The sequence below is a fragment of the Oncorhynchus mykiss genome, chromosome 18 (genome assembly GCF_013265735.2).
Source record: "Oncorhynchus mykiss isolate Arlee chromosome 18, USDA_OmykA_1.1, whole genome shotgun sequence".
NCBI classification, from domain to species: domain Eukaryota; kingdom Metazoa; phylum Chordata; class Actinopteri; order Salmoniformes; family Salmonidae; genus Oncorhynchus; species Oncorhynchus mykiss.
In genome coordinates, this window is record NC_048582.1 from 19,249,885 (window position 1) to 19,263,103 (window position 13,219).

Below are 13,219 nucleotides of genomic sequence, written 5' to 3' on the forward strand. Positions count from 1 at the left end.
CTCGGGAACATGACATTCCTCTCAGACAGTTAAGGGAGTCCACGGCCTTGTTCGCCCTGGATGGTAGTCCTCTCCCCAGGATTCAGCGTGAGACGCTACCTTTAACCCTCACTGTTTCTGGTAATCATAGCGAAACCATTTCTTTTTTAATTTTTCGTTCACCTTTTACACCTGTTGTTTTGGGCCATCCCTGGCTAGTTTGTCATAATCCTTCCATTAATTGGTCTAGTAATTCTATCCTCTCCTGGAACGTCTCTTGTCATGTGAAATGTTTAATGTCTGCTATCCCTCCTGTTTCCTCTGTCTCTTCTTCACAGGAGGAGCCTGGTGATTTGACAGGGGTGCCGGAGGAATATCACGATCTGCGCACGGTGTTCAGTCGGTCCAGGGCCACCTCTCTTCCTCCACACCGGTCGTATGATTGTAGTATTGATCTCCTTCCGGGAACCACTCCCCCCCGGGGTAGACTATACTCTCTGTCGGCTCCCGAACGTAAGGCTCTCGAGGATTATTTGTCTGTAGCTCTTGACGCCGGTACCATAGTCCCCTCCTCCTCTCCCGCCGGAGCGGGGGTTTTTTTTGTCAAGAAGAAGGACGGGTCTCTGCGCCCCTGCATAGATTATCGAGGGCTGAATGACATAACAGTGAAGAATCGTTATCCGCTTCCTCTTATGTCTTCAGCCTTCGAGATCCTGCAGGGAGCCAGGTTTTTCACTAAGTTGGACCTTCGTAACGCTTACCATCTCGTGCGCATCAGGGAGGGGGACGAGTGGAAGACGGCGTTTAACACTCCGTTAGGGCACTTTGAATACCGGGTTCTTCCTTTCGGCCTCGCTAACGCTCCAGCTGTCTTTCAGGCATTAGTCAATGATGTCCTGAGAGACATGCTGAACATCTTTGTTTTCGTTTACCTTGACGATATCCTGATTTTTTCACCGTCACTCCAGATTCATGTTCAGCACGTTCGACGTGTCCTCCAGCGCCTTTTAGAGAATTGTCTTTTTGTGAAGGCTGAGAAGTGCACTTTTCATGCCTCCTCCGTCACATTTCTCGGTTCTGTTATTTCCGCTGAAGGCATTAAGATGGATCCCGCTAAGGTCCAAGCTGTCATTGATTGGCCCGCCCCTAAGTCACGCGTCGAGCTGCAGCGCTTTCTCGGCTTCGCGAACTTCTATCGTCGTTTCATCCGTAATTTTGGTCAGGTGGCAGCTCCTCTCACAGCCCTTACTTCTGTCAAGACGTGCTTTAAGTGGTCCGTTTCCGCCCAGGGAGCTTTTGATCTCCTCAAGAATCGTTTTACATCCGCTCCTATCCTTGTTACACCTGACGTCTCTAGACAGTTCGTTGTCGAGGTTGACGCGTCAGAGGTGGGCGTGGGAGCCATTCTTTCTCAGCGCTCCCTCTCTGACGACAAGGTCCACCCATGCGCGTATTTTTCTCATCGCCTGTCGCCGTCGGAACGTAACTATGATGTGGGAAACCGCGAACTGCTCGCCATCCGGTTAGCCCTAGGCGAATGGCGACAGTGGTTGGAGGGGGCGACCGTTCCTTTTGTCGTTTGGACTGACCATAGGAACCTTGAGTACATCCGTTCTGCCAAACGACTTAATGCGCGTCAGGCGCGTTGGGCGCTGTTTTTCGCTCGTTTCGAGTTCGTGATTTCTTATCGTCCGGGCTCTAAGAACACCAAGCCTGATGCTTTATCTCGTCTCTTCAGTTCTTCAGTAGCCTCCACTGACCCCGAGGGGATTCTCCCTGAGGGGCGTGTTGTCGGGTTGACTGTCTGGGGAATTGAGAGGCAGGTAAAGCAAGCGCTCACTCACACTCCGTCGCCGCGCGCTTGTCCTAGGAACCTTCTTTTCGTTCCCGTTCCTACTCGTCTGGCCGTTCTTCAGTGGGCTCACTCTGCCAAGTTAGCCGGCCACCCTGGCGTTCGGGGTACGCTTGCTTCCATTCGCCAGCGTTTTTGGTGGCCCACCCGGGAGCATGACACGCGTCGTTTCGTGGCTGCTTGTTCGGTCTGCGCGCAGACTAAGTCCGGTAACTCCCCTCCTGCCGGCCGTCTCAGGCCGCTTCCCATTCCCTCTCGACCGTGGTCTCACATCGCCTTAGATTTTGTCACCGGACTGCCTTCGTCAGCGGGGAAGACTGTTATTCTTACGGTTGTCGATAGGTTCTCTAAGGCGGCTCATTTCATTCCCCTTGCTAAGCTTCCTTCTGCTAAAGAGACGCCACAAATCATCATCGAGAATGTTTTCAGAATTCATGGCCTTCCGTCAGACGTCGTTTCGGACAGAGGTCCGCAATTCACGTCTCAATTTTGGAGGGAGTTTTGCCGTTTGATTGGGGCTTCCGTCAGTCTCTCTTCCGGCTTTCACCCCCAGTCTAACGGTCAAGCAGAACGGGCCAATCAGACTATTGGTCGCATCTTACGCAGTCTTTCTTTTCGCAACCCTGCGTCTTGGTCAGAACAGCTCCCCTGGGCAGAATACGCCCACAACTCGCTTCCTTCGTCTGCGACCGGGCTATCTCCTTTTCAGAGTAGCCTCGGGTACCAGCCTCCGCTGTTCTCATCTCAGTTCGCCGAGTCCAGCGTCCCCTCCGCTCAGGCTTTTGTCCTACGTTGCGAGCGCACCTGGAAGAGGGTCAGGTCTGCACTTTGCCGTTATAGGACGCAGACTGTGAGGGCTGCTAATAAGCGTAGAACTAAGAGTCCTAGATATTGTCGCGGTCAGAGAGTTTGGCTCTCCACTCAGAACCTTCCCCTTAAGACGGCTTCTCGCAAGTTGACCCCGCGGTTCATTGGTCCGTTCCGTATTTCTCGGGTCATTAATCCTGTCGCAGTTCGACTTCTTCTTCCGCGATACCTTCGTCGCGTCCACCCGGTCTTCCATGTCTCCTGTATCAAGCCCGTTCTTCGCGCCCCCGCTCGTCTTCCCCCCCCCCCCCCCCATCCTTGTCGAGGGCGCACCCATCTACAGGGTCCGTAGGATTTTGGACATGCGTCCTCGGGGCCGTGGTCACCAGTACCTCGTAGATTGGGAGGGGTACGGTCCTGAGGAGAGGAGTTGGGTTCCCTCTCGGGACGTGCTGGACCGTGCGCTGATCGAGGATTTCCTCCGTTGCCGCCAGGTTTCCTCCTCGAGTGCGCCAGGAGGCGCTCGGTGAGTGGGGGGGTACTGTCATGTATTGTCATGTTGTGTCTTTCTGTCCTTTCCTTTCACCCTGTCTCCCTCTGCTGGTCGTACTAGGTTACCGTTTCTGTCCCTCTTTTCCCCAGCTGTTCCTTGTCTTCTCTGACTACCTCATTCACCCCTTTTCCCACCTGTTCCCTTTTTCCCTCTGATTAGGTCCCTATATCTCTCTCTGTTTCTGCTCCTGTCTTTGTCGGATTCTTGTTTGTGTGTCTCATGCCTGAACCAGACTATCATCGTGTTTGCTGCAACCTTGTCCTGTCCTGTCGGAATCTACCTGTCCATCTGAGCCCACGTGTGTTCATCATTAAAGAAACTCTGTTTGTTAATTCGCTTTTGGGTCCTCATTCACGCACCTGACAGAAGAATCCGACCAAGAATGGACCCAGCGACTTCGGATCCTCTCCACTCAGCCGTCGAGATCCAGGGAGCGATGCTAGGCAGACACGAGCAGGAATTGTCTGCTGCTCGACATGCCGTTGAGACCCTGGCCACCCAAGTCTCCAACCTCACAGAACAGGTTCACCATCTCCGCCTCGATCCACCGGCCACTTCCAGGGCTTTCGAATCTCCGGAGCCCAGAATCAATAACCCGCCGTGTTACTCTGGGGAGCCCACTGAATGCCGCTCGTTCCTCACCCAGTGTGATATTGTGTTTTCTCTCCAGCCCAACACTTACGCCAGGAGCACTGCTCGTGTCGCCTACGTCATATCTCTCCTTACTGGACGGGCTCGTGAGTGGGGCACGGCAATCTGGGAGGCAAGGGCTGAGTGTACTAACCAGTATCAGGACTTTAAGGAGGAGATGATACGGGTTTTTGATCGATCTGTTTTTGGGGAGGAGGCTTCCAGGGCCCTGTCTTCCCTATGTCAAGGCAATCGATCCATAACAGACTACTCTATTGAGTTTCGCACTCTTGCTGCCTCCAGTGGCTGGAACGAGCGGGCTTTGCTCGCTCGTCTTCTGGAGGGTCTCCGCGCAGAGGTAAAGGATGAGATTCTCTCCCGGGAGGTTCCTTCCAGCGTGGATTCCTTGATTGAACTCGCTATTCGCATTGAGCGCCGGGTTGATCTTCGTCACCGAGCTCGTGGAAAGGAGCTCGCGTTCTCCGTTGCCCCCCTCTCCGCATCACTACCATCTTCCTCTGCCGGCTCGGGAGCTGAGCCTATGCAGCTGGGAGGTATCCGCATCTCGACTAAGGAGAGGGAACGGAGAATCACCAACCGCCTCTGTCTCTATTGCGGTCCTGCTGGTCATTTTGTCACTTCATGTCCAGTAAAAGCCAGAGCTCATCAGTAAGCGGAGGGCTACTGGTGAGCGCTACTACTCCTGTCTCTCCTTCAAGATCCTGCACTACCTTGTCGGTCCATCTACGCTGGACCGGTTCGTCAGCTTCCTGCAGTGCCTTAATAGACTCTGGGGCGGAGGGCTGTTTTATGGACGAGACCTGGGCTCGGGAACATGACATTCCTCTCAGACAGTTAAGGGAGTCCACGGCCTTGTTCGCCCTGGATGGTAGTCCTCTCCCCAGGATTCAGCGTGAGACGCTACCTTTAACCCTCACTGTTTCTGGTAATCATAGCGAAACCATTTCTTTTTTAATTTTTCGTTCACCTTTTACACCTGTTGTTTTGGGCCATCCCTGGCTAGTTTGTCATAATCCTTCCATTAATTGGTCTAGTAATTCTATCCTCTCCTGGAACGTCTCTTGTCATGTGAAATGTTTAATGTCTGCTATCCCTCCTGTTTCCTCTGTCTCTTCTTCACAGGAGGAGCCTGGTGATTTGACAGGGGTGCCGGAGGAATATCACGATCTGCGCACGGTGTTCAGTCGGTCCAGGGCCACCTCTCTTCCTCCACACCGGTCGTATGATTGTAGTATTGATCTCCTTCCGGGAACCACTCCCCCCCGGGGTAGACTATACTCTCTGTCGGCTCCCGAACGTAAGGCTCTCGAGGATTATTTGTCTGTAGCTCTTGACGCCGGTACCATAGTCCCCTCCTCCTCTCCCGCCGGAGCGGGGGTTTTTTTTGTCAAGAAGAAGGACGGGTCTCTGCGCCCCTGCATAGATTATCGAGGGCTGAATGACATAACAGTGAAGAATCGTTATCCGCTTCCTCTTATGTCTTCAGCCTTCGAGATCCTGCAGGGAGCCAGGTTTTTCACTAAGTTGGACCTTCGTAACGCTTACCATCTCGTGCGCATCAGGGAGGGGGACGAGTGGAAGACGGCGTTTAACACTCCGTTAGGGCACTTTGAATACCGGGTTCTTCCTTTCGGCCTCGCTAACGCTCCAGCTGTCTTTCAGGCATTAGTCAATGATGTCCTGAGAGACATGCTGAACATCTTTGTTTTCGTTTACCTTGACGATATCCTGATTTTTTCACCGTCACTCCAGATTCATGTTCAGCACGTTCGACGTGTCCTCCAGCGCCTTTTAGAGAATTGTCTTTTTGTGAAGGCTGAGAAGTGCACTTTTCATGCCTCCTCCGTCACATTTCTCGGTTCTGTTATTTCCGCTGAAGGCATTAAGATGGATCCCGCTAAGGTCCAAGCTGTCATTGATTGGCCCGCCCCTAAGTCACGCGTCGAGCTGCAGCGCTTTCTCGGCTTCGCGAACTTCTATCGTCGTTTCATCCGTAATTTTGGTCAGGTGGCAGCTCCTCTCACAGCCCTTACTTCTGTCAAGACGTGCTTTAAGTGGTCCGTTTCCGCCCAGGGAGCTTTTGATCTCCTCAAGAATCGTTTTACATCCGCTCCTATCCTTGTTACACCTGACGTCTCTAGACAGTTCGTTGTCGAGGTTGACGCGTCAGAGGTGGGCGTGGGAGCCATTCTTTCTCAGCGCTCCCTCTCTGACGACAAGGTCCACCCATGCGCGTATTTTTCTCATCGCCTGTCGCCGTCGGAACGTAACTATGATGTGGGAAACCGCGAACTGCTCGCCATCCGGTTAGCCCTAGGCGAATGGCGACAGTGGTTGGAGGGGGCGACCGTTCCTTTTGTCGTTTGGACTGACCATAGGAACCTTGAGTACATCCGTTCTGCCAAACGACTTAATGCGCGTCAGGCGCGTTGGGCGCTGTTTTTCGCTCGTTTCGAGTTCGTGATTTCTTATCGTCCGGGCTCTAAGAACACCAAGCCTGATGCTTTATCTCGTCTCTTCAGTTCTTCAGTAGCCTCCACTGACCCCGAGGGGATTCTCCCTGAGGGGCGTGTTGTCGGGTTGACTGTCTGGGGAATTGAGAGGCAGGTAAAGCAAGCGCTCACTCACACTCCGTCGCCGCGCGCTTGTCCTAGGAACCTTCTTTTCGTTCCCGTTCCTACTCGTCTGGCCGTTCTTCAGTGGGCTCACTCTGCCAAGTTAGCCGGCCACCCTGGCGTTCGGGGTACGCTTGCTTCCATTCGCCAGCGTTTTTGGTGGCCCACCCGGGAGCATGACACGCGTCGTTTCGTGGCTGCTTGTTCGGTCTGCGCGCAGACTAAGTCCGGTAACTCCCCTCCTGCCGGCCGTCTCAGGCCGCTTCCCATTCCCTCTCGACCGTGGTCTCACATCGCCTTAGATTTTGTCACCGGACTGCCTTCGTCAGCGGGGAAGACTGTTATTCTTACGGTTGTCGATAGGTTCTCTAAGGCGGCTCATTTCATTCCCCTTGCTAAGCTTCCTTCTGCTAAAGAGACGCCACAAATCATCATCGAGAATGTTTTCAGAATTCATGGCCTTCCGTCAGACGTCGTTTCGGACAGAGGTCCGCAATTCACGTCTCAATTTTGGAGGGAGTTTTGCCGTTTGATTGGGGCTTCCGTCAGTCTCTCTTCCGGCTTTCACCCCCAGTCTAACGGTCAAGCAGAACGGGCCAATCAGACTATTGGTCGCATCTTACGCAGTCTTTCTTTTCGCAACCCTGCGTCTTGGTCAGAACAGCTCCCCTGGGCAGAATACGCCCACAACTCGCTTCCTTCGTCTGCGACCGGGCTATCTCCTTTTCAGAGTAGCCTCGGGTACCAGCCTCCGCTGTTCTCATCTCAGTTCGCCGAGTCCAGCGTCCCCTCCGCTCAGGCTTTTGTCCTACGTTGCGAGCGCACCTGGAAGAGGGTCAGGTCTGCACTTTGCCGTTATAGGACGCAGACTGTGAGGGCTGCTAATAAGCGTAGAACTAAGAGTCCTAGATATTGTCGCGGTCAGAGAGTTTGGCTCTCCACTCAGAACCTTCCCCTTAAGACGGCTTCTCGCAAGTTGACCCCGCGGTTCATTGGTCCGTTCCGTATTTCTCGGGTCATTAATCCTGTCGCAGTTCGACTTCTTCTTCCGCGATACCTTCGTCGCGTCCACCCGGTCTTCCATGTCTCCTGTATCAAGCCCGTTCTTCGCGCCCCCGCTCGTCTTCCCCCCCCCCCCCCCATCCTTGTCGAGGGCGCACCCATCTACAGGGTCCGTAGGATTTTGGACATGCGTCCTCGGGGCCGTGGTCACCAGTACCTCGTAGATTGGGAGGGGTACGGTCCTGAGGAGAGGAGTTGGGTTCCCTCTCGGGACGTGCTGGACCGTGCGCTGATCGAGGATTTCCTCCGTTGCCGCCAGGTTTCCTCCTCGAGTGCGCCAGGAGGCGCTCGGTGAGTGGGGGGGTACTGTCATGTATTGTCATGTTGTGTCTTTCTGTCCTTTCCTTTCACCCTGTCTCCCTCTGCTGGTCGTACTAGGTTACCGTTTCTGTCCCTCTTTTCCCCAGCTGTTCCTTGTCTTCTCTGACTACCTCATTCACCCCTTTTCCCACCTGTTCCCTTTTTCCCTCTGATTAGGTCCCTATATCTCTCTCTGTTTCTGCTCCTGTCTTTGTCGGATTCTTGTTTGTGTGTCTCATGCCTGAACCAGACTATCATCGTGTTTGCTGCAACCTTGTCCTGTCCTGTCGGAATCTACCTGTCCATCTGAGCCCACGTGTGTTCATCATTAAAGAAACTCTGTTTGTTAATTCGCTTTTGGGTCCTCATTCACGCACCTGACAATGAATTCATCTTTCAGCAGGACAATAACCTATAAAACACAAGGCCAAATCTACACTGGAGTAGCTTACCAATAAGACAGTGAATGTTCCTGAGAGGCCGAGGTACAGTTTTGACTTAAATCTACTTGAAAATCTACAGCAAGACCTGAAAATGATTGTCTAGCAGTGATCAACAACCAATTTCACAGATTTTGACAAGAATAATGGGCAAATGTTGCACAATCCAGGTGTGGAAAGTTTTTAGAGACCTTTTAACCCAGAAAGACTTCGCTGTAATCGCTGCCTAATTTGATTCTACAATGTATTTACTAATGGGTGTGAATACTTATGTAAATTTGATATTTCTGTATTTGATTTTCAAGAAATTAGCAAAAATGTCTAAAAACATGTTTTTACTTTGTCATTGTGGTGTTGTGTGTAGATTGATTTAATCAACTTTAAATTCAGGCTGTAACACAACAAAATGTGGAATAAGTCAAAGGGTATGAATACTTACTGAAGGTATACATAGAGTGTAAAATGCTTAAAAACATCAGTGTAATATGGGCCACTTTGCCCCCAACAGACCATATATTGACGGTAATATAATACTCAACGTCAGCAACTTCAAAATATGTCACGCAACAGTTTTCTGGTTCCTTTCAGATGCCTTTCACAATCACTGAAAACTGCTGTCACACCAAAAACAGCCCATATTTACAACTCACACACACACAGACGAATACGCACACACACTCCCACTACTTGTATTTAGGACATTAGAGCAGTGTGCCAGGGAACTATTGGTATTTTCTCTCTGTTATCAATGTCTCCATTTTGATTGATCACCTTAACTGTAATTATTTATTGAAAGATGGAAACGGGGATCATTTAAAAAAAAAGGTGGTGACGGAATGAAAACGCTGATCCCACGGGGAGAGAAGGTTAAAGAACGAGAGAGAAAGAGAGAGAGAGAGAGAGAGATAGAAAAAGAGAGAGAGCAATATAACGAGTGAAAGAAGGAGTGATAAAAAGAAAAGGCACTTGATAAAAAGTTTCACTTTCATACACATTCTTTTCTCCATAAAAGATTTGATTTATCTTGACTAGTTCGCTCCTAAACAACCTTCCTTTTTATTTTCTGTTATCTGTCCTCTGTGTATCCTGCCGGCTGGATAATGTCATATTTATACAAATATGGCAGATGTACCTGTGGGGGGTTGTGTGTGTGTGTGTGTGTGTGTGTGTGTGTGTGTGTGTGTGTGTGTGTGTGTGTGTGTGTGTGTGTGTGTGTTTGCAGTGCTGTTCCATAGTCACAAGGCCCAGCATAAGATCCTTTATAGTAATGTTTCTATACAGACAGGGCTTTACTGTTACCAAACACTGGCTCCCGCTTTCTCTATCCCTATTTCTCTCCTTGCCCAGCTCTCCTTCTCTCTGTCGTCAACATAAAACTGAATGAAATCTTATTTACAGTGAAGTCAGAGTGAACACATTATACAGCCACATGCCCCATGGAGAAATAGAGGAAGGGAGAGAGACATGCATGGAGAGAGGGATGGAGGTGATGATGATGATGGAAGGAGAGGTTGCATCAACCCCCCACCAGGAGAGGGAGAGAAGGTCACGTAAAGGAGAGAGGAGCAAGGGAAGAGAGTGAGAGAGAGGGGAAAGAAAGAAAACAAGGGAAGTGCAGAGAGAAGCGTGCAGAGTCACCTCACTGACATTAAGAGGGAGAGGGAGAGCTGGGTGAGAGGGAGAGAGAGAGCGATTGCACATGGGTTGAATGTTGAACTCCGATTTGAATCCCCTGTGTGTATCAGATGGGGTGTGGGGTTACAAAGAGAGAATGGAAGGAAACGTGAGTGAGTGCCATTAGCCTTTCTGTGTGTACGTTCTCTCTCTCTCCATTTAAAACAGGGCAGCAATGGTATCAGATGTCGCCCCACTCAAACAAAGAGCTGTGGTCATAAGAGTCTCCTACCATTATACAGACCGGGTTTCCCATATGAGTCTCCTACCATTATACAGACCAGGTTTCCCATATGAGTCTCCTACCATTAAACAGACCAGGTTTCCCATATGAGTCTCCTACCATTAAACAGACCAGGTTTCCCATATGACTCTCCTACCATTAAACAGACCAGGTTTCCCATATAAGTCTCCTACCATTAAACAGACCGGGTTTCCCATATGAGTCTCCTACCATTAAACAGACCAGGTTTCCCATATAAGTCTCCTACCATTAAACAGACCGGGTTTCCCATATGACTCTCCTACCATTAAACAGACCAGGTTTCCCATATGAGTCTACAACCATTATACAGACCAGGTTTCCCATGGTTAGTGTTGACGAAGGAAATGTATGTGTAAGCACATTTTTTTATTGTTATATTGTTATGGGTCACATGATCTGTATATAATGTTATTACTGGTTATGCATAGGCCTACATACACACACACACACAATAAAGTCGTTGTGGTGATAAAGAGACTGTCATGGCTGTATTACTAAGCCAGGGGGCACAACACAGCATGGCATCCATAAGTGACTCTGTTCATAATGACAGTACAGTAATGCTGAGAGGAGATGAAATACAATAACATCACTATGACAGAGGGGGGCTGTTCCACTGGAAAATAAAGAACACATTTAAATACGCACTTTGAATAATTCAACACACACTCCCACATTGTTAGCATACAGTGCATTCAGAAAGTATTCAGACCCGTTGACTTTATCCACATTTTGTTACCTTACAGCCTTATTCTAAAATGGATTAAATAAAAATGTGTCCTCAACAATCTACACACAATAGCCCATAACGACAAAGCAAAAACAGTTTTTTGACATTTTTGTAAACATATTACATATAAAAAACAGAAATACCTTATTTACATACAGTACCTGCCAAAAGTTTGGACACATCTACTCATTCAAGGGTATTAATTTATTTTTACTATTTTCTACACTGTCGTATAATAGTGAAGACATCACAACTATGAAATAACATATGGAATCATGAAGTAACCAAAAAAGTGTTAAACAAATCAAAATGTTATATTATTTTATATTTGAGATTCTTCAAAGTAGCCACCCTTTGCCTTGATTACAGCTTTGCACACTATTGGCATTCTCTCAACCTGCTTCACCTGGAATGCTTTTCCAAAAGTTCTGAAGGAGTTCCAACATATGCTGAGCACTTGTTGGCTGTCCTTCTTGGTCAAATAGCCCTTTCACAGCCTGGAGGTGTGTTTTGGGTCATTGTCTTGTTGAAAAACAAATGATAGTCCCACTAAGCACAAACCAGATGGGATGGTGTATCGCTGCAAAATGCTGTGGTAGCCATACTGGTTAAGTGTGCCTTGAATTCTAAAAAAATCACCAGCAAAGCACCCCCACACCATCACACCTCCTCCTCCACGCTTCACGGAGGGAACCACACATGCGGAGATCATCCGTTCAGCTACTCTGCGTCTCACAAAGACACAGCGGTCGGAACCAAAAATCCAAAATTTGGACTCATCAGACCAAAGGACAGATTTCCACTTAAGTAAATGTAATATATCCTCTTTTTTTTTAAAGACGTTTGCTAAAATTTCTAAAAAACAATTTTTGCTTTGTCATTATAGGGTATTGTATGTAGATTGATAAGACATTGTTTTTTTAAATGTCACAAGGCTGTAATGTATCAAATGTGAAAAAAGTCAAGGGATCTAAATACTTTCCGAATGCACTGTATGCCTGTGTAGTGTGTAGCCCACATCTAGTTGTGCTGTGCTGTGATCTTGTAAAAATAAAGGATTTACGAGACAGAAATAAAGAAAGAATCAGCACATTACAATGACAATCAAAATCATACAATTGTGCCTTTAAAGCCAGACATTAATTCAGCTTAATCAAGGTTAGGTTAATTGTTTCTAACCTCCAACCACACAGACAGAAAAACACCATGGAAAGTGTAGAGTCTATTTGTGTCTAATCACAACAACTACACTGCAAAGTCTGCACCTGCATTTAACCTGTCTCACTTTAGGTTACTTGCCTAAAGGGAAATATGGGCCTACAGAAAACTAGTGTCAGCTCAGCTGTAACACAAACATTTATCTCCACATCTAGAGCTTGAAACATGTCTTCTTCTCAATCTAACATCTGATAAGTCAAAACTTGTCCGACAAAAATATAGCCTGAGGGAAGTATTTTGGCCTAACTATGCGTCTGACAACTTGTTCGGTCTGGGGAGAAAAGACCAGCGCTGCTCAGCGCTTCCCTCTAGCAGTAGAAACGCAAACAGCGCCGTACGTGTACCAAATATTACACAGAGAGGTTGGTTCTATGTTTCTGTGAAATTTCGTTAGTCTTTTTGTGGTCGAGTAGGCTCGAAAAAAAGTATTTGCTATTAATAACGGCAATCCAGGAAACAACAGGATACGCCCCAGCCTTCCTCAGTGGTAGGATTTATAAAATACAATACCACATGGTTAAATTAATCAATAGGTCGCTTAATTTTACCTATTTGGTGTTCAGCCTAATTATAATAGGCATAGTCTATGTTAGTCTATGTTAAGTGCTCTCTGACACTTCTGTTTTCCTTTGATCATTTTGTTGACTTCTCATTTCTACTGGCTGTGGACAATTGAATACTCTAACCTTACATTGCTATTTGCTAAGTGGTTTACGGCTGATTTTAACATAAAATAATCTCTGGTGGGTTAAGTAAAACTTTATTTTACAGTCTGTTTTCTACTTGATAAACCACGAAGAAATGACATTGTAAAATGGTAATTACATAATTAGTACCTATTACAATTGTGTTCTCTTTAGGTATTAAATAAAGCAGCACCATTCTTTAGACCCTTAAATAGATTTAATTTAATTGTATATAAACTACAAGTTGCTTTGCTAAACTATAGTAGAACACGACTACCTGTAGAAATCAATGCGGATCTTGTTCCTCAATATTTCAGAGAGAGAGAGAGAGAGAGAGAGAGAGAGAGAGAGAGAGAGAGAGAGAGAGAGAGAGAGCGGGGGGGGGGG